Source organism: Ranitomeya imitator, chromosome 7, assembly GCF_032444005.1.
Source record: "Ranitomeya imitator isolate aRanImi1 chromosome 7, aRanImi1.pri, whole genome shotgun sequence".
NCBI lineage: Eukaryota > Metazoa > Chordata > Amphibia > Anura > Dendrobatidae > Ranitomeya > Ranitomeya imitator.
In genome coordinates this window covers 198,006,146-198,028,221 of record NC_091288.1, presented here as the reverse complement: position 1 = coordinate 198,028,221, position 22,076 = coordinate 198,006,146, and positions in this window count along the sequence as shown.

Genomic DNA, 22,076 nt, shown 5'->3' with positions numbered 1-22,076 from the left:
AAGTTTCTAAGTTTCAAAAATAATTGTAAGCTATTTCTGGCCTTGAAACCTCATTCTTCTGGTAATCCTATTCAACAGGTTTTGATTATTATTTCTTTTTTGCGCGGCGATCCTCAGGACTGGGCATTTTCTCTTGCGCCAGGAAACCCTGCATTGAGTAGTGTCGATGCGTTTTTCCTGGCGCTCGGATTGCTGTACGATGAGCCTAATTCAGTGGATCAGGCTGAGAAAAATTTGCTGGCTTTGTGCCAGGGTCAGGATGATATAGAAGTATATTGTCAGAAATTTAGGAAATGGTCAGTACTCACTCAGTGGAATGAATCTGCGCTGGCAGCTTTGTTCAGAAAGGGTCTCTCTGAGGCTCTTAAGGATGTCATGGTGGGATTTCCTATGCCTGCTGGTTTGAATGAGTCTTTGTCTTTGGCCATTCAGATCGGTCGACGCTTGCGCGAGCGTAAATCTGTGCACCATTTGGCGGTACTGCCTGAGGTTAAACCTGAGCCTATGCAGTGCGATAGGACTATGACTAGAGTTGAACGGCAGGAATACAGACGTCTGAATGGTCTGTGTTTCTACTGTGGTGATTCCACTCATGCTATTTCTGATTGTCCTAAGCGCACTAAGCGGTCCGCTAGGTCTGCCGTCATTGGTACTGTACAGTCCAAATTCCTTCTGTCCATTACCTTGATATGCTCTTTGTCGTCGTTTTCTGTCATGGCGTTTGTGGATTCGGGCGCTGCCCTGAATCTGATGGATTTGGATTATGCTAAACGTTGTGGGTTTTTCTTGGAGCCTTTGCGGTGTCCTATTCCATTGAGAGGAATTGATGCTACACCTTTGGCCAAGAATAAACCTCAATACTGGGCCCAGCTGACCATGTGCATGGCTCCTGCACATCAGGAAGTTATTCGCTTTCTGGTGTTGCATAATCTGCATGATGTGGTCGTGTTGGGGTTGCCATGGCTACAAACCCATAATCCAGTATTGGATTGGAATTCCATGTCGGTATCCAGCTGGGGTTGTCAGGGGGTACATGGTGATGTTCCATTTTTGTCGATTTCGTCATCCACCCCTTCTGAGGTCCCAGAGTTCTTGTCTGATTACCAGGATGTATTTGAAGAGCCCAAGTCCGATGCTCTACCTCCGCATAGGGATTGTGATTGTGCTATCAATTTGATTCCTGGTAGTAAATTCCCTAAAGGTCGATTATTTAATTTATCCGTGCCCGAACACGCCGCTATGCGCAGTTATGTGAAGGAATCCCTGGAGAAGGGACATATTCGCCCATCGTCATCACCACTGGGAGCAGGGTTCTTCTTTGTAGCCAAGAAGGATGGTTCGCTGAGACCGTGTATTGATTACCGCCTTCTTAATAAGATCACTGTTAAATTTCAGTATCCCTTGCCATTGTTATCTGACTTGTTTGCTCGGATTAAGGGGGCTAGTTGGTTCACTAAGATAGATCTTCGTGGTGCGTATAATCTGGTGAGAATCAGGCAAGGAGATGAATGGAAAACTGCATTCAATACGCCCGAGGGTCATTTTGAGTATCTAGTGATGCCGTTCGGACTTACCAATGCTCCATCTGTGTTTCAGTCTTTTATGCATGACATCTTCCGTGAGTATCTGGATAAATTCCTGATTGTTTACTTGGATGACATTTTGATCTTCTCAGATGATTGGGAGTCTCATGTGAAGCAGGTCAGAATGGTTTTTCAGGTCCTGCGTGCTAACTCTTTGTTTGTGAAGGGATCAAAGTGTCTCTTCGGTGTGCAGAAAGTTTCATTTTTGGGGTTCATCTTTACCCCTTCTACTATCGAGATGGATCCAGTTAAGGTCCAAGCCATCCAGGATTGGATTCAGCCGACATCTCTGAAAAGTCTGCAAAAGTTCCTGGGCTTTGCTAATTTTTATCGTCGCTTCATCTGTAATTTTTCTAGCATTGCCAAACCATTGACCGATTTGACCAAGAAGGGTGCTGATTTGGTTAATTGGTCTTCTGCTGCTGTGGAAGCTTTTCAGGAGTTGAAGCGTCGTTTTTGTTCTGCCCCTGTGTTGTTTCAGCCAGATGTTTCTCTTCCGTTCCAGGTCGAGGTTGATGCTTCTGAGATTGGAGCAGGGGCGGTTTTGTCACAGAGAGGTTCTGATTGCTCAGTGATGAAACCATGTGCTTTCTTTTCCAGGAAGTTTTCGCCCGCTGAGCGTAATTATGATGTGGGCAATCGAGAGTTGCTGGCCATGAAGTGGGCATTCGAGGAGTGGCGTCATTGGCTTGAAGGAGCTAAGCATCGCGTGGTGGTATTGACTGATCATAAGAACTTGACTTATCTCGAGTCTGCCAAGCGCTTGAATCCTAGACAGGCCCGTTGGTCGTTATTTTTTGCCGGCTTCGACTTTGTGATTTCGTACCTTCCGGGCTCTAAAAATGTGAAGGCGGATGCTCTGTCTAGGAGTTTTGTGCCCGACTCTCCGGGTTTATCTGAGCCAGCGGGTATCCTCAAGGAAGGAGTCATTGTGTCTGCCATCTCCCCTGATTTGCGGCGGGTGCTGCAAAAATTTCAGGCGAATAAACCTGATCGTTGTCCAGCAGAGAAACTGTTCGTCCCTGATAGGTGGACTAATAAACTTATCTCTGAACTTCATTGTTCGGTGTTGGCTGGTCATCCTGGAATCTTTGGTACCAGAGAGTTAGTGGCTAGATCCTTCTGGTGGCCATCTCTGTCACGGGATGTACGTACTTTTGTGCAGTCCTGTGGGATTTGTGCTAGGGCTAAGCCCTGCTGTTCTCGTGCCAGTGGGTTGCTTTTGCCCTTGCCGGTCCCAAAGAGGCCTTGGACACATATTTCGATGGATTTCATTTCTGACCTTCCCGTTTCTCAAAAGATGTCAGTCATTTGGGTGGTCTGTGATCGCTTTTCTAAAATGGTCCATCTGGTGCCCTTGGCTAAATTGCCTTCCTCCTCTGATTTGGTACCTTTGTTCTTTCAGCATGTGGTTCGGTTGCATGGCATTCCTGAGAATATTGTTTCTGACAGAGGTTCCCAGTTTGTTTCAAGGTTTTGGCGAGCCTTTTGTGGTAGGATGGGCATTGACCTATCCTTTTCCTCGGCTTTCCATCCTCAGACTAATGGCCAGACCGAACGAACCAATCAGACCTTGGAAACATATCTGAGATGTTTTGTTTCTGCAGACCAGGATGATTGGGTGTCCTTTTTGCCGTTGGCTGAGTTCGCCCTTAATAATCGGGCCAGCTCGGCTACCTTGGTTTCTCCATTTTTTTGCAATTCTGGGTTCCATCCTCGTTTCTCTTCAGGACAGGTTGAGTCTTCGGACTGTCCTGGTGTGGATTCTGTGGTGGATAGGTTGCAGCAGATCTGGACTCAGGTAGTGGACAATTTGATCTTGTCCCAGGAGAAAGCTCAACTTTTCGCTAATCGCAGACGCCGTGTGGGTCCCCGACTTCGTGTTGGGGATCTGGTTTGGTTATCTTCTCGTCATATTCCTATGAAGGTTTCCTCTCCTAAATTTAAACCTCGTTTTATTGGTCCGTATAGGATTTCTGAGGTTCTCAATCCTGTGTCTTTTCGTTTGACCCTCCCAGACTCCTTTTCCATACATAATGTATTCCATAGGTCGTTGTTGCGGAGATACGTGGCACCTATGGTTCCATCTGTTGAGCCTCCTGCCCCGGTTTTGGTGGAGGGGGAATTGGAGTATATTGTGGAGAAGATTTTGGATTCTCGTGTTTCTAGACGGAAACTCCAGTATCTGGTTAAATGGAAGGGTTATGCTCGGGAAGATAATTCCTGGGTTTTTGCCTCTGATGTTCATGCTTCCGATCTTGTTCGTGCCTTTCATGCGGCTCATCCTGGTCGGCCTGGGGGCTCTGGTGAGGGTTCGGTGACCCCTCCTCAAGGGGGGGGTACTGTTGTGAATTCTGTGGCTGAATTCACTCCTGTGGTCACAAGTGGTACTGCAGCTTCTGAGCTTCCTCCCTCAGGTGTTCTGGTGAGCTCGTTAACTGCTTCATTACTTAACTCCGCCTGATGCTGCTATCCTTGCTCCTTGTCAATGTTTCAGTGTTGGATCTGAGCTTCTCCTGATTGTTCCTGTGACCTGCTGCTCTGTATAGCTAAGTGCTTTTTGCTTTTTTGTTGCTTTTTTTCTGTCCAGCTTGTCTTTTGTTTTGCTGGAAGCTCTGAGACGCAAAGGGTGTACCGCCGTGCCGTTAGTTCGGCACGGTGGTTTTTTTTTGCCCCCTTTGCGTGGTTTTGCTTTAGGGTTTTTTGTAGACTGCAAAGTTCGCTTTACTGTCCTCGCTCTGTCCTAGAATATCGTGCCCCACTTTGCTGAATCTATTTCATCCCTACGTTTTGTCTTTTCATCTTACTCACAGTCATTATATGTGGGGGGCTGCCTTTTCCTTTGGGGAATTTCTCTGGGGCAAGTCAGGCCTATTTTTCTATCTTCAGGCTAGCTAGTTTCTTAGGCTGTGCCGAGTTGCCTAGGTAGTTGTTAGGCGCAATCCACAGCCGCTTTTAGTTGTGTTTAGGATAGGATCAGGTGTGCAGTCTACAGAGTTTCCACGTCTCAGAGCTCGTTCTTGTATTTTTGGGTATTTGTCAGATCACTGTGTGCGCTCTGATCGCTAAGCACACTGTGTTTCTGGATTGCCTTCATAACACCTGTCATTAGCAAACATAACAGTGGGGTGCTCGGTATCGGGTCCGGTCGCAATTAAAGGGGTGGTCATGGTGGCAGTGACCCAGACTGTGACCCTGGGTGCTCAAGTAAAAGGGGAAAGGTCTTTTAAGGGAGTTGATAAAGTATATGTTCGTGACGTCACCTGTGGTTCTCAGTCAGAGGGGACCAACGCTGCTTAAAGGAGTCTTCTGGGGCGATGTTACTGCAGCAAAGATGGTGACACAGGTGAAGCGGGGTCCCCAAGGCTCCCGGTGTGCTGGGCAGGGATGGTGTATGCCGGCAAATTAATGGAGGACACATAGCTATAACGTCTTTACCTGGTTTACTGGTGGTAGCAGGCCACAGTCCAGGGTACCAGGAACAGGTGGTGATATGGTCCGGCCAGCCTGGAGGCAAAGGTGATCTCTCTCCCAGGTGAGGTCCATAAGCCTTCCTACTCGTGCTCGTATGCGAGGTCCCTGCTGCCTGTAGCTTGCTGGCAATGTCTTCTCTTTTAAGTCCTGGGACAGTTACCCGTATGGTGGGCAGTGTGAGCCTTTTTATAGGGTCTCTATCATGACCCGGGCTCCTAGTGTACTGCTGCACCTTCAGGTGTGGGTGCTGGCAAATTACATAAAGTCCTATATGCCCTCCGGTTCTGCCGTGCGACCTGGAGTACAACACAGCCTCGGGCTTCCGGTGCCCGGTTCCTGCACTTCGGCTCAGAGGGTGCCCAGTCACAGTTCCCCTCTAAGCCCTTTCCTTCTCCTGTGCTTCATTCCTGTGATGCTCTCTAACATGCAACCCTTCAGGTTCTCTTCCTTTTCCTGGAGTTGCAGCTCACACGTGGCTGCACGGCCCCACTATCTGCTCTCAGTCCTCACTCTACACTGTCTCTCCAGACTGAACTGTTGTCACTGGTCTTCCTGGACCAACTAACTAGCTAACTAACTAACTCCTCCTCCAAACCGGAATACATAAAGCTGGGGAAGCTCCCCTGAATCCGCGTTCAGAGCTCCCCCTTCTGGCCAGGATTCAGAATGTGTTGTATGTAGGTGCGTTAGCTGGTTAAGGGAATCCAAGCATGCCTCCAAGCATGATATTGCCCCCCCCGAAAGGAAGACAACATCACTGTAACAACCGATTACCTGGGGTGTTACAAAGGCATACTACATAAAGCCCCACCTAGAACCTGACAGGGCACACCAAAGTGGGAAAATGGAAAACACTTGGAAACGAGCAAACCAAGAGGAGAGAATAAGAACACATGAAAAACCATTATTTGGACAGAGAAACTCTGATCAGTATTTGATCAGATCACAGTAATCAGAATGTTTTTGGTCATGTGCATACGTTCAGTGTTTCACATCAGTATTTGTAAGCCAAAACCAGGAATTGATGAAAAATGCATAATTGGTGCACGTGTTTCTAATATACTTTTCCTCTGTTCCTCTCCTGGTTTTGGCTTACAAATACTGATGCCACATACTGACCAAATACTGAATATGTGAATGTTGCCTTTGTCAGATGGAGAGAAAATGGCTGTCTGCATATAACCTAACAACAAGCGTACTAATAGATATAGGTAAATTTACAAACCAGAGGAACGTATTTTATATTTTGTTAGAAGATTCTCCCGAAAATGACAGATGACAGGTTTAACACTGCTGGGACTTGCAACAATGGACATAATATGCCGGAAACGTAGCTATGAGTGATCAACTTCTGCACAGTGCCTCCGCAGGGGAACAAAAGTATAACACGGTGCTTTAAAAAAAGAAAAAAAAAGTCAATAGGCTATTTGTATCATGCACAGATGTCTTGGGTCCTCCAGAGGAACCTTCTTTGTGGCTGTTCTACATTTAATGGAGGTTTCTAAAGAAGATCCTTCATTAGGTTATAATTTCTTAAAAGGGTATTTGAAAATAGATTTTATAAATAAACTACCTCTTTAAGAACTGAATATGGCTTTAATGTATTTTCTTAAGACAGTTACAATAGAGATAAGCACACACACACTCCCATGTACAAAGGTCTCCCCAAGCACACACACTATCACAGCTGTGCGACCTGTGAATTCTATGGCTTTGTGTGTGAACGGGAGATTTTACGTCGTCTTCATTAGATCGTGATTGTGCGCCATTCGTCTGGAGAGGAGTTTACAGTTTTTTAGTTGAGGGCTAAGAAAACATCTTGTCACTCTGAACACAAGTGTTTTTCTACCCCAACTGGACAGGTTTGGCCACTCTGTCAACCTCGTGGAGAAGATCAACAAAAACAATCCACTAATCTTCACCCTAAACTTTTTTTTTTATGGTCCAGTTCATCCGATCAGGCACCAATTAACTTGGCGTTAAAAGATGTCACGGGAAATTGTAACATTCTCACAGAGTGATAGAATATGGGAGAAACTTACAGGCTTAGTGAGAGAATAGGTAAAATGAGCTTTTGTCGAGGGAATGTGAGGCAACGGCTAGAGTTTATATTAAGTTACAAAGAATTATCGGGCTTTATGCAATTAACTGTAACTGTGAGAGCAACTATAGACTACTAGTAAAACATAAAAACATAAATACTATATGACGGGAAAATCAGTAACGGACCTTCTGGTTGTCTACTAAATATGAAGGAGGGATATATGATCTGTATTCCAGTCCAATCCAAGATGATATTTGGATGTTGAGGACCCACCAAAAACAAGGTACCCTTGTATCTGGTGATGCTAGCTGTTAAAGGAGTATTTTCAATTGTATAAGGGGTAACTTCCTGATGACTCGGGTTCAAACCACTGGGACCCCCACCAATCCCGAGAACAGAGACTCTGAAGAGTCCCGTGTGAATGGAGGAGTGGTCAATCATGCCTACTCGCCTCAATTGATTCTTATGGAACCAACAACGAAGGTCCAGCGCAGCGCCGGAGACAGCTGAGCCAGTCTCATTAACAATTAATAGAGTGGAGGTGCGCACAATTGACCACGGCTCAATTCAGACTGGGGTCTTCAGAGCTCTGGTTCTCGGGATCTATGGTGGTTCCAGGCGTCAGACCCCCAGCTATCAGGAAGTTATTCCCTATCCCATGGAGCAGAGCTCTAGCACCTTGGTTTGGGAAACAGGGACGTAGGATGTGTCTGATGAATAAGGTCCGATAAGTCTAATCCTGCACAGGGCTGATTTTTGTGGTCCACATGTGTATTTCCTAATATGTTTTTCCTAAAGTTGAGGAATAAGATTCACGTTGCACTAGTCCAGATTCCAGTCTGTTCCTCTGTGGCAGCATGACGAGTGCAGCTTCACTTTTGCAGCGGGCAGACTCGGTGACTCTGGTTTTTTACCAGCGTTGTGCAAAAAGATTCGTTGTGAAGTCACTAGGCCTCAGGTGAAAAGGATGTCACTAGGCCTCTGACAAAAAAGGAGTCACTAGGGGACAGGTGAAAAGATGTAATTATTCCTTTAGTGAAAAGAACATCACCAGGCCTCAGGTGAAAAATATTTGTCACTAGACCTAAGGCAAAAAGGACATCACCAGACCTCTGGCGAAAAGGACGTCACTAAGCTTCAGGCGAAAAAACATCACAAGGTCTCAAGTAAAAAGGATGTCACTAGGCCTCAAGTGAACAGGACATCACTAGGCCTTAGGTTAAAAGGACATAATTAGACCTCAGGTGAAAAGGACATCACGTGACCTCAGGCAAAAAAGACGTACTGTAATTAGATCTCAGGCGAAAAGGATGTCACTAGACCTCAGGCAAAAAAGACATCACTATGCCTGAAGCGAAAAGGGCATCACTAAACCTCAGATGACAAGGATGTCACTAGGCCTCATGTGAAAAGTACATCACTAGGCTTCAGATAAAACAACATCACTAGGCCCAAGGTGAAAAGGAGGTCACTAGGCCTCAGGTGAAAAGGATGTGTCATGGTTAGGACAAGGTTATGTCCTGAACTCTCAGGGTTAATGTTCTTAGCCTCTCTTTCAAGATGGGGGGGCTATTTATACTCGCTCCTAACCTGGTATCCTTGTCAGCTATAGGTTTTTCTGCAGTATGTATGCTTGACCTCTGAAGTGTGTGCTGGCTTGCTTTGTGTCTTGCTGTCACCTGCTTTATTCGTTTTCCTGGATTACTGACTTCTGGCTTGGCTTCTGACTATTCTTTGACTCTTCCTGTTGGTATCTTGTAATCTCCTGGCTAAGACATCTGTTTGTTTCACTATTCTTTTATGCTTGTCCCTTCTCTGTTTCCAAAGCGTCTGGCTCTGCCCCCTGACCGCCTCCCACTCTGTCACATGATCGTAGGTCCTTTTGCTTTATCTGATCACTCTGTCTCATGTGAAAGGTCCCGTTGGTGTTCCTGTTAGTTAACCGGTTTCTGGTCCAGGTCCGTTGCTGCTGGGTGCAGTTTCCCCTGCACCATTAATACCCGGGTATCGTGACAGGATGTCACTAGACCTAAGGCAAAAGGGATGTCACTAGGCCTGAAGTGAAAAGGAAGTCAGTAGACCTATGGCAAAAGGGATGTCACTAGGCCTCATCCAAAATGGACGTCTCTAGGCCTCAAGTGAAAAGGACATCACTAGGCCTCAGGTGAAAAGGGACTTCACTAGGCCTCAAGTAAAAAGGATGTCACTAGGCCTCATCCAAATGGGACTTCACTAGGTCTCAAGTAAAAAAAAATGTCACTAGGCCTCAGGCTACCTTATGATTAATCTTTTTACTCATCTCTAGTCTTTCCATATTACGCTCACTGAGGCAATATATAGACTGTTTCTTTGCATGTGTCATCTATGATACTTTCCATCTGTTCACGAGGGAAGTGATCTAAAATTATAATAAGGCCCCCCAAAAAATGTTCAGCAGGGAGCAAGAAAAAACAGGCTCTGAATATACAGTACAACATGTGTATGGAGTGTAAATCTGCTGATCAATATAACATCTCACTGAGAATCTCCGGCTGTTCGACCTCTGATTAACGGCCACATCCTGTACATCTATTTATACCCCCTAATGATGTTGTTATACCCTGGAGGTAGGAAAAGGCAGCATAGGGCAAAGGTAAAAGAGAGGACAGCAAGGAATTTTTGCTTTTTTTTTTGTCTTTTTTTAAGAGAAAGAGGCTCCGCCACAAGTCATAGTTCATCGAACGTCACCAACCAAAATCATATACTATACATTGCTATATCATTCAGTGAGGTTTTGAAGCAGATGTTCACCATTAAACACCACCTTATATTATTAAATTACAGTCTGTGTTATACTCCACAGCTGAATTCATAGTTCTGCCGGTTGCCATTGGAAACAGTCTATATGCTTGCTGACAAACAAACTTCTGACAGCTTCTGACATGCAGCAAGTCAGTTATGGCCATATTATTACTTCAGACTCTGCTGTAAAGAGGACAATTTTCTAAATGGCAGCACCCCTGGAAATTTTTTTCCATTTTTTTTCCTTTTTTCTTAGATCCAAAACTTTTTTTTTCTGCATGCATAGCGGAATGTTGTTTTACTTTTTTGCAGGACGAGGTATTGTTTTGAATGACATCGTTCAATTTACCATGTTATGCAAAATAAAAAATTCCGAGTGAGGTGACATGGTGAAAAAAAAGCAACTTCGCTATTGTTTTTGTTTTTCTTTTTTACGGTGTTCATCGTATCGTACAAATGACCTGTTAATGTGAGTCTCAAGGTCAGTAAAATTACGGTGACACCTAACTTATATAGTCTTTTTGTATTATTTTAGTGGTTAAAAAATATTCAGATCTAAAAAAAAAAAAATGGGTTCATGACTCCATTTTCTAAAACCCATTTTTTTAAATTATCTTTCCAATAGTGGAGTTGTGTGGATGTTTGTTTTTTTTTCCATGGAGAAACATGATTTTTATTTATTCAATTTTGAGGTACATAGAGTTCAGTGATCAAAAATTGGAAATGTTGGAGTTTTTTGTTTTAGATTTTTATAATACAGACTTTTTCAGACACAATTATATCAAATATGTTGCATTTTTCAATTTTTTTCATTTTTGAATTGGGAAAAAGGGGTGATTTAAATTTTCATACCGTGTATTTTTTTTTAATTTTTAAAACATTAATTATAATCAACTAATTTTCACTTTATTTTTCTATACTCCCTAGGGGACGTGAAATTGTTTGCTCTCTTGAACTATATACTGCAATAGAATTTGTAATAAAATTGACGATCCTCCAATGAAGTAAACCGAAAAAAAAAAAAAGAACGGGAGCACAAGTTGGTATGCATGCAAAATACATACACATTGATGGTTCACACTGGCCATCAAACAGACAAAACCCAAGACAGGCACAAAATGAACAAATACCCTGCTGTAAGTAGAAAAATAAAAGCAATAGTGCATATTAATAACATTGGGTACCTACCGTAGTTAACACCGTTTTTTATTTTAAAAAAAGCGTAAAAGACATCCCACCAACATAGTAACATAGTAACATAGTAACATAGTTAGTAAGGCCGAAAAAAGACATTTGTCCATCCAGTTCAGCCTATATTCCATCATAATAAATCCCCAGATCTACGTCCTTCTACAGAACCTAATAATTGTTTGATACAATATTGTTCTGCTCCAGGAAGACATCCAGGCCTCTCTTGAACCCCTCGACTGAGTTCGCCATCACCACCTCCTCAGGCAAGCAATTCCAGATTCTCACTGCCCTAACAGTAAAGAATCCTCTTCTATGTTGGTGGAAAAACCTTCTCTCCTCCAGACGCAAAGAATGCCCCCTTGTGCCCGTCACCTTCCTTGGTATAAACAGATCCTCAGCGAGATATTTGTATTGTCCCCTTATATACTTATACATGGTTATTAGATCGCCCCTCAGTCGTCTTTTTTCTAGACTAAATAATCCTAATTTCGCTAATCTATCTGGGTATTGTAGTTCTCCCATCCCCTTTATTAATTTTGTTGCCCTCCTTTGTACTCTCTCTAGTTCCATTATATCCTTCCTGAGCACCGGTGCCCAAAACTGGACACAGTACTCCATGTGCGGTCTAACTAGGGATTTGTACAGAGGCAGTATAATGCTCTCATCATGTGTATCCAGACCTCTTTTAATGCACCCCATGATCCTGTTTGCCTTGGCAGCTGCTGCCTGGCACTGGCTGCTCCAGGTAAGTTTATCATTAACTAGGATCCCCAAGTCCTTCTCCCTGTCAGATTTACCCAGTGGTTTCCCATTCAGTGTGTAATGGTGATATTGATTCCTTCTTCCCATGTGTATAACCTTACATTTATCATTGTTAAACCTCATCTGCCACCTTTCAGCCCAAGTTTCCAACTTATCCAGATCCATCTGTAGCAGAATACTATCTTCTCTTGTATTAACTGCTTTACATAGTTTTGTATCATCTGCAAATATCGATATTTTACTGTGTAAACCTTCTACCAGATCATTAATGAATATGTTGAAGAGAACAGGTCCCAATACTGACCCCTGCGGTACCCCACTGGTCACAGTGACCCAGTTAGAGACTATACCATTTATAACCACCCTCTGCTTTCTATCACTAAGCCAGTTACTAACCCATTTACACACATTTTCCCCCAGACCAAGCATTCTCATTTTGTCTACCAACCTCTTGTGCGGCACGGTATCCAACGCTTTGGAAAAATCGAGATATACCACGTCCAATGACTCACCGTGGTCCAGCCTATAGCTTACCTCTTCATAAAAACTGATTAGATTGGTTTGACAGGAGCGATTTCTCATAAACCCATGCTGATATGGAGTTAAACAGATATTCTCATTGAGATAATCCAGAATAACATCCCTCAGAAACCCTTCAAATATTTTACCAACAATAGAGGTTAGACTTACTGGCCTATAATTTCCAGGTTCACTTTTAGAGCCCTTTTTGAATATTGGCACCACATTTGCTATGCGCCAGTCCTGCGGAACAGACCCTGTCACTATAGAGTCCCTAAAAATAAGAAATAATGGTTTATCTATTACATTACTTAGTTCTCTTAGTACTCGTGGGTGTATGCCATCCGGACCCGGAGATTTATCTATTTTAATCTTATTTAGCCGGTTTCGCACCTCTTCCTGGGTTAGATTGGTGACCCTTAATATAGGGTTTTCATTGTTTCTTGGGATTTCACCTAGCATTTCATTTTCCACCGTGAATACCGTGGAGAAGAAGGTGTTTAATATATTAGCTTTTTCCTCGTCATCTACAACCATTCTTTCCTCACTATTTTTTAAGGGGCCTACATTTTCGGTTTTTATTCTTTTACTATTGATATAGTTGAAGAACAGTTTGGGATTAGTTTTACTCTCCTTAGCAATGTGCTTCTCTGTTTCCTTTTTGGCAGCTTTAATTAGTTTTTTAGATAAAGTATTTTTCTCCCTATAGTTTTTTAGAGCTTCAATGGTGCCATCCTGCTTTTGTAGTGCAAATGCTTTCTTTTTACTGTTAATTGCCTGTCTTACTTCTTTGTTTAGCCACATTGGGTTTTTCCTATTTCTAGTCCTTTTATTCCCACAAGGTATAAACCGCTTACAGTGCCTATTTAGGATGTTCTTAAACATTTTCCATTTATTATCTGTATTCTTATTTCTGAGGATATTGTCCCAGTCTACCAGATTAAGGGCATCTCTAAGCTGGTTAAACTTTGCCTTCCTAAAGTTCAGTTTGTTTGTGACTCCCTGACAAGTCCCCCTAGTGAAAGACAGCGCCAAGGTGTACCCAAGTTCGGGATGGCTTTTATGCTTTTATGCTTTTTTTTTAATCAAAAACAGTGTTTGCTAAGTACCCTATGGTATTTATATGCACTATTGTTTTTACTTATTTACTTACAGCAGGGTATTTGTTCATTTTTTTTCCTGTCTTTGGGTTTGATCCTTCAGAAGAAGCCCAGGCACAGGGATGGAGTGGCCGATGGGCACCAGGTGCACACATGCACCGAAAAACCAACAATTGCTAGTGTTTTGACAGCTACATCTACATGGTTTAAAAGACGGGATCAGAGCTTGCTCTGGTCGCTGCTGATAGAGGCAGATGCTAGCTGTATAACTCACATTTCCTGCCCAGTATGGAGCAGGTTCAGCTCCTCAGCCGCTTCATACACTTGCACCCTGATGGTGATTATTATTATTATTATTTATTTATATAGCACTATTGATTCCATGGTGCTGTACATGAGAAGGGGTTACATACAAGTTACAAATATCACATACAGTAAACAAACTAACAATGACGGACTGATACAGAGGGCGAGGACCCTGCCCTTGCGGGCTTACATTCTACAGGGATGAACTATGACATCAGGGTGGCAAAGGGTTGTTCACGACACAGGATGTGATCTCTACCAATTTCAATAAAGGGGCTCTAAAGAGGTCAGTTGCGGTGGCTGCGCATGTGCACTACCGATTTATTCATGGTCTATGGAGCTATTAAATATAGCCAAGTACAATGCTTTGCTATCCCCAGCAATCCCGCAAAGAATGAATGGAGGCTTGGATACAAGGTACTTGTTGTCTCCACGGTGGCCACTTCTGTACGTTACACCACCAATCACATTTTCAGTCTGGAGCATCTCCAGACATCATCCAATGTCAATGGCAAGTTCATCTAAGAATGCGTCCCTTTCCATACCTAGAATTTGGGACTAAATCCCTGAAAAATGAGTTTCCTTGTATGCTTGAGGCTTTGGATTCTTTTCCTTGGATGCTCCAAATTTTTAGCAGAAATACTAGGCGTCTTTACACAAGAGCATCTGGATGAAATGAATCATGTCTTGCTGGGACACAACAGAGCCATTGATGTTTTTTGCCTATGTCTGGGTCGTGCACATTGGGTGTGCACAGTTTGGACAGAGCGCTGGTGTCCTGTATTCCCTCCTAGCACAATTATTATCCAGAGCATGCTGACAGCTGCACCCTCTCCTCCACATTCCCTGTACATTCCCCCCACCCCCAAACATTTTTTTTTTTTTACAAAAATTGACAGGCACGAGACAGAACAAAATTACAATCATAGGGTCACAAAATAAAATTCCATGAACGCTGCCAAAATCCTCGTGCAACGCTGTAAGAAACCAGGCTCAGGAGATAGCCTCCAGTACAATTAGGATCTGTTCTAATCCACGATCTCTAGAATGGATGTTTATCCCCATTAGTATCCTACAAGACAGTCTCGTCTAATTAAATTGCATGGATCATAATCATGTTATAGAGTTTGGAGGAACAGACCCCGAACAGAGCAAGATACATCGTTATGAAAAGGATTCAGAAAGTATATAATTGGCAAACTTGGTTATACGTTGGTCTTGACCGTAAGTTGAACAGCTGCCCAGTGACCTCATACGTAAATGCCTTAATATGTGTAATTGAATGTCCGCTCCTGGCTATGTGGACGCTAACTAAACCCATTGATTCTGCAAAGGTCATTGATGAAGTTCCATGTGCGGAGAAGAAGTAATTGTATTATTCTATCAAGTAGGTCTTTATTAAGATTCTCTACGCTTAGGCTGATATACAATGGTGTCCATCTGAGAAAGTGGGCTCCAAGATCAAACTGGATCCCCAATGTGATGCCTGGTTTTGCCTTAAAGTGCTTGGATCCTGGGCTCAGGTCCAACCATGGATGATGGAGTCCGGCATGAAAGAACGCCTAGCCTAATTAAGGTGGGTGGAGACTGCAGTACCCTATGCTATAAGAGAGCGGAGATGGCAGCGCTAAGTGCAGACTATGTAAGACAGGACTATTCAGTCTGTCGATAACTCTATGACCCATTGAGGCGCAAAGAATCTTTAGGTCCCCTGATGAACCCCTTGGACGAGATAACGGGGGAGAAACGCGTCGGGACAGTATGAGCCTATGCATCTGCATGGCCACCGGAAGGGAATACCTATGAATTATGAGCTAAGTGACTTTTATGAGCTATAAGTTTATGTGTTGTTCATTACATGAGGCACATTATCCAGACATGTTCTGTCGCTAATGGTGGAACTGTGACTATTTACTTGGATTCACTGTAGTTATATATATATGGGTATGTACAGGTCCTTCTCAAAAAATTAGCATATAGTGTTAAATTTCATTATTTACCATAATGTAATGATTACAATTAAACTTTCATATATTATAGATTCATTATCCACCAACTGAAATTTGTCAGGTCTTTTATTGTTTTAATACTGATGATTTTGGCATACAACTCCTGATAACCCAAAAAACCTGTCTCAATAAATTAGCATATCAAGAAAAGGTTCTCTAAACGACCTATTACCCTAATCTTCTGAATCAACTAATTAACTCTAAACACATGCAAAAGATACCTGAGGCTTTTATAAACTCCCTGCCTGGTTCATTACTCAAAACCCCCATCATGGGTAAGACTGGCGACCTGACAGATGTCAAGAAGGCCATCATTGACACCCTCAAGCAAGAGGGTAAGACCCAGAAAGAAATTTCTCAACAAATAGGCTGTTCCCAGAGTGCTGTATCAAGGCACCTCAATGGTAAGTCTGTTGGAAGGAAACAATGTGGCAGAAAACGCTGTACAACGAGAAGAGGAGACCGGACCCTGAGGAAGATTGTGGAGAAGGACCGATTCCAGACCTTGGGGAACCTGAGGAAGCAGTGGACTGAGTCTGGTGTGGAAACATCCAGAGCCACCGTGCACAGGCGTGTGCAGGAAATGGGCTACAGGTGCCGCATTCCCCAGGTAAAGCCACTTTTGAACCATAAACAGCGGCAGAGGCGCCTGACCTGGGCTACAGAGAAGCAGCACTGGACTGTTGCTAAGTGGTCCCAAGTACTTTTTTCTGATGAAAGCAAATTTTGCATGTCATTCGGAAATCAAGGTGCCAGAGTCTGGAGGAAGACTGGGGAGAAGGAAATGCCAAAATGCCTGAAGTCCAGTGTCAAGTACCGACAGTCAGTGATGGTGTGGGGTGCCATGTCAGCTGCTGGTGTTGGTCCACTGTGTTTCATCAAGGGCAGGGTCAATGCAGCTAGCTATCAGGAGATTTTGGAGCACTTCATGCTTCTATCGGCTGAAATGCTTTATGGAGATGAAGATTTCATTTTTCAGCACGACCTGGCACCTGCTCACAGTGCCAAAACCACTGGTAAATGGTTTACTGACCATGGTATTACTGTGCTCAATTGGCCTGCCAACTCTCCTGACCTGAACCTCATAGAGAATCTGTGGGATATTGTGAAGAGAAAGTTGAGAGACGCAAGACCCAACACTCTGGATGAGCTTAAGGCCGCTATTGAAGCATCCTGGGCCTCCATAACATCTCAGCAGTGTCACAGGCTGATTGCCTCCATGCCATGCCGCATTGAAGCAGTCATTTCTGCCAAAGGATTCCCGACCAAGTATTGGATGCATAACTGAACATTATTATTTGTTGGTTTTTTTGTTTGTTATTAAAAAACACTTTTATTTGATTGGATGGGTGAAATATGCTAATTTATTGAGACAGGTTTTTTGGGTTATCAGGAGTTGTATGCCAAAATCATCAGTATTAAAACAATAAAAGACCTGACAAATTTCAGTTGGTGGATAATGAATCTATAATATATGAAAGTTTAATTGTAATCATTACATTATGGTAAATAATGAAATTTAACACTATATGCTAATTTTTTGAGAAGGACCTTTACATTGAATATATACTCAATTCATCCATATAACGCAGCAAGTTAGCTATATACTAGCACAGTGACATACATATCTATCTGTATTTTCATTAGGCCATTCTAGAGTTAGTACAGTGAATAGTCAATATACTTTTTGGACTGCTATACCTAAGGAGGAGACCTAGGGGTCAGCTCTTGATTAGATTGTTTTCTATACCCCTCTGTCTTATTATATATAATCCAGTCTCTAAGCCACTTTATTGGTGGACGGGATAGGGGTAGCATAGCGTGAGGAACATATAGTATTGTGCCCATGTATTATTATGGATAAAATTTGATCCATAAATATGTGTCTTGTGTCTGTGTTTATTAGACTATTAGGGATCACCCAGGGATAGAAGGGACAGCCGCCGTGGAGCGGGGGCGCCACATCGCATTATAGGGTGCCAACCTCCGCTGTTAGGAAGGATGTCAGTTTCCAGGGCCTATTAGGGCGAGGAGAGGCATATTGGTCTCAGGTATATCTGGCCTGTTCTCCTTTTTTTGTATTTTTGATTATTTCATTTTTTGATAGTTTTTTATTATTATTTTTTCATTTTTTTCTATTGTATTTTTTTGGAATAAAAATTTCTATAAAGATTACTGTATATATAGGCTGTGTCCCTGACTTCTGGTGGATCCCTATAGGGATGTGGCTTTATCTTATTGTGTATCTTTTTGGCATTGTACGTAATTAATTATTAATAAAGTTTGATGATTTTAGGGGTAGGTTTTTTGGTTTTTTTTTTTTTTTTTTTTGTGTGGTTGCTCAGGTCCAACCATGGTCAACAACATCGTGTAAAATTTGTACATTCTCTTTATGTTCATGTTTGCATGGTTTTTTTTTTTACAACAATCCAAAAACATACTGACAAGTTAATTTGCATCATAAGCCCCCAAAATCCAAAGAATCTCTGGACATTGAATATGCTTGTGCTTTATAAATGAGCCAGGCAGCTAATACAATTTTTCATATAGACCAGCGCTTGTCATCTATTTCATGTCACAAGCAGGAGCAGCCAAGCAGATATACAGCTCTGGCAAAAATTAAGAGACCGCCACATCAAAACCCTGTCATGGGCAGCCCAATCTCCAGACTTGAACCCCATTGAAAACCTATGGAATGTAATCAAGAAGAGGATGATGGATAGTCACAAGCCATCACACAAAGAAGAAACGCTTAAATTTTTGCTCCAGAAGCAGTTTGAAAGATTGGTGGAAAGCATGCGAAGACGCATGAAAGCTGTGATTAAAAATCATGGTTATTCCACAAAATATTGATTTCTGAATTAAAACATTAGTATTGTTGTTTCTAATTGATTATGAACTTGTTTTCTTTGCATTATTTGAGGGCTGAAAGCACTGTTGTTGTTTTTTTATTTTGACCATTTCTCCTTTTCAGAAAAAAATACAAAATTTATTGCTTGGAAATTCGGAGACATGTTGTCAGAAGTTTATAGAACATTTTACTCAAAAATTTACCTATAAAGAGAAAAAACAGACAAACTGAACATTTTGCAGTGGTCTCTTAATTTTTGCCAGAGCTGTACAGGTCTGTGGGAAAAGATTTATTATTCATTTTAATCTATGCTTTTCGTGTGCTTAGGGGTCTAGTGGGCAGAGCAGACATGCAGGAGAAATGTAGTATTAGGTGGGGTTCATTCAAGTAGTGCCATTGAAATAGTTATCCTTTATAGTATATGTGGGGTGTCTACAAAGCACAAAAAAAATCAACATGTACCATGTCACTACAGCGGTGAGCAGATGAGGACATGAACAGTGCAGGGTCTGATCATTAGCGTTGAGGTGCCACCTCCAGTTTTAGATGTAGTCCTCTTTTTTAATAATGTTTAGTTTTTTTTTCTTTCCCCATACTTGCTCCTTGGCATGGTTACCCATAGTCTGTAAGTACAAATTAGTACCTGGAAGTCTTTTTCTTGTTCTGGAGAATATCCTTGCTTCTTGTCTTGGGCTATTGGCCAAAACCAACTTCCTTTGTTTTTATTGCTGAATACAATTGGCGTTATGTGTACACATTACTGTATGTATGCCTTAGGGTACCGTCACACAGTGCAATTTTCATCGCTACGACGGTACGATCCGTGACGCTCCAGCGTCGTAACAATATCGCTCCAGCGTCGTAGACTGCTGTCACACTTTGCAATCTACGACGCTGGAGCGATAATTTCATGACGTATGTGCGATGTAGAAGCCGTTGGTTACTATGCGCACATCGTATACGATATATGTTGCACCATGCGATCATGCCGCCACAGCGGGACACTAGACGACGAAAGAAAGTTTCAAACGATCTGCTACGACGTACGATTCTCAGCGGGGTCCCTGATCGCAGGAGCGTGTCAGACACTGCGATCTCGTAACTATATCGCTCGAACGTCACAAATCGTGCCGTCGTAGCGATCAAAATTGCACTGTGTGACGGTACCCTTAGAATAGAAGACCAGGAGGTGTAAGGGATGGAAAGAAATCATATTTGGTGAATTGATAAAGGCTCTATAGTGTCCTTTGCAATATGTCAAGGTCACAAAATTATCGTAACATGGCTAGTATGCTCAAGGTTGTATAGAATCGGTTAACAAAATACTTTCTGCAATTGATGACAGGTTGGGATGGGGACTATTAGATTTCGGGCAAGGTTAGGGTTTGGCTCCTCATTTGGTGGGACCTTTCAAAACGATATACTGAATGTATGTTCTACACGTATGTAACTGTATACAGGTGGCTCTGTCTTAGGATGTTCTCTCTGTCTCTGATGGTCCAGTAGTAGGTGACTTTAGCAGTCCTGAGAACTATGGCAATTCATGACCAGTCTTATTCTCTGCAGGATGTATTTGGGTCAATGCCTCCGTAATGTGAGGAGACTTCTTTCTCTACCGGTACACTATTCCTGAAATAGATCTCGGGCAAGGTTTGGGTTTGGTATGACCTTTCAAAACAATCTACTGAATGTACGTTCTACATGCTTGTAACCGTATACAGGTGACTGTCTTTGGATGTTTCCTTTGTCTCTGATGATCTCTCTGTCTTTAATAGTTCAGGAATAGGTGACTTTATCAGTCCTGAGAATGATGGCAATTCATGAGCGCTCTTATTCTCCGGAAGCTGTATAAATGTCTCCGTTACTTAGGGAGACTCCTTTCTTCACACGCATACTATTCCTGACATTGCTTCCATGATACTCCCATCTACCATAACCATACAACTGATATCAGTCCTTTTCACACACTCTTGAGGCCCACTAGTGACTCCGCCAGCCATATATCTCTCCAAGGTCCCAATACATATCAGAACCTATGCAATTTCTCCAGGTGGGAACCAAATACCGGGGAGTTGTCATCACTTCTACAACTATAACAGCCCCAAAATGGTATATGCTTAAAAAGCTATCCGTCTGCATAATGCATTACATAACCACAGTGACCCTTAATTATGTCTCATCAAAGTCCTTCACTAGAAAGATTGGACGATGACAGCCTCTAGCAAATTGGAGGCCCAGGCTACTTTGACCTGTAATTTAGTAAACTTGAGGCCAAAACAGAACATCACTAAGGGGGAATCATCATCCTGTCCTCACATTAGTACAATACAATGAAAACTTTATCAGAAATGTGGAGTTGCACCTTATAGGGATTCTCCATGAAAACATTTTAGTAAAATCTGAAGTTGATTTCCATAGGTCCAGCATCTTTCTCTCTTTTTCTCACTCTGCCAAAACATTGCAGTTGCAGAGGTCAATGACGGAAATTTTCAAAACATGTAATATATAACTGAACCAGGTCCACCAGAGTTAATTTTTGTCAGTGGCCCTCTCCTCTGGCTTATGAAGGCACCTGAGATGTACACCTCTCTATGAAGCCCATGTGAGCTAACCAAGAGCATTGGGTGCACAACATGTCCCTTTGGCCCATATGAGGAGACCAGTATTCTTAAAGACCCATTACTGGGGACCCTGTTGGAGATTTTGCATTACTGGAGTTAGCAATCTTCAGGTTGTACCACTGGACGTAATTGGACATGTTGACTAGGGATTATCTTCATTAATAAGTCCATTAATCATGTGTCCAGTTCTATTGTCCAGTAGTTACATTCCTATATATATTTCTGCACCTATATTATAGCAAGCTAAATCCACAACCTTCCATAAGAATTGCCAATCCAGCCAGAAGAGAATATTACTATGATACATCTAAGTATAAATGCAATTCCTGAATTGGCACTTGAATTCGTCTTCTTTGCCATATTTCTCACGCTTCAGTGTTCTGCAAGGGTCTATTGAAACTTTGCAAACAGTTATTTAATATCAGGTTCATTGGCAGGGACACAGAAACATCTGCTGGTCTGGATTATAATACAACGGGAATAAAAACTATATTGCTTCATTCCTCGTGCAGCTGGGAGACAGTATAGCAAAAAGGAATTTTCACAAAAGAAACAAGAATGTTACTGTCACCTTTCCTCGAAGATTTATAGATAAACCTGAACAATGGTGCTGAGAGCTGTGTGTGCAATGGGCAGAGAAGGAAAGGAGGTTCCTCTGGAGGTCAGCTGTGAAAAAGGACAATAAATACAGATAGAAAGGGTCAATAGAGCATTTGGCACGTCTTTTGCAAGATCAAGCAGAGGACAATGTATAGCAAGACCCAGCAATGCACTCTGGTTGTGGCTCAGCATTGTGCCCGAGTCATGTATCCATATAATTTACCAGTGGTAACAT